Source organism: Crocodylus porosus, unplaced genomic scaffold (assembly GCF_001723895.1).
Source record: "Crocodylus porosus isolate Cpor-Errol unplaced genomic scaffold, CroPor_comp1, whole genome shotgun sequence".
Lineage (NCBI taxonomy): Eukaryota > Metazoa > Chordata > Crocodylia > Crocodylidae > Crocodylus > Crocodylus porosus.
In genome coordinates this window covers 3,600,835-3,601,545 of record NW_017728948.1, presented here as the reverse complement: position 1 = coordinate 3,601,545, position 711 = coordinate 3,600,835, and positions in this window count along the sequence as shown.

Genomic DNA, 711 nt, shown 5'->3' with positions numbered 1-711 from the left:
GTATTAAGGGGGAGACTTCTGTGTGTCTTTTTCTCACAAGTATATAACGGAGTCTGGACTCTGCAGCTGCAGAGAATTAGCCGCTTCTTCTCCCATGGCCACGTACAAATAAAGCAGTGATCCTGTCCTGATTTACACATCAGTATGACTGAAAGGGGTCTGACATGCAATACATTGCACAACAGTGATGGGAAGGGAAAACAGCCAAAAAGGCCAAGAGCCAATGCTTGTTAAACAATGCCACGGGCTCTCGTATCCACAGACAGTGGTGCGTCCCAGTGAACAGAGCACTATACCAATGCTCCTAGCAGAAGTTCACTTAAAGGCACTCTGGGATCTGATCCATGATCCCAATGATTGCATCTCCTACCATGCCATGTGCGCAAGACAAGAGGCGCCATTGTAGTATTAGGGATCAGTTCCCAATTGCATCCTATTTCCGGTGCAGCGGTAGCCTGGGATCACGATCCCAGGCTCCCCTACACTGACAAGCAGCCAGCCAGGTGCCCAGTATGCCTGGTGAAGAGCACTGGTTAGGAGATCGGTGCTCCAGCATTGGCAATGCATCAGAGTCAAGGGTGTGCTTCTGAGACTGGGACCGCCAAGGAGCTGATCCTGACCACATGTTCAATTTAAGGCACAAGAGAACCAGCCATAAAGTTACAGCATCTATTTTGTGCAGTAACTTTGTGGCTTATTGCCTGTTTTATT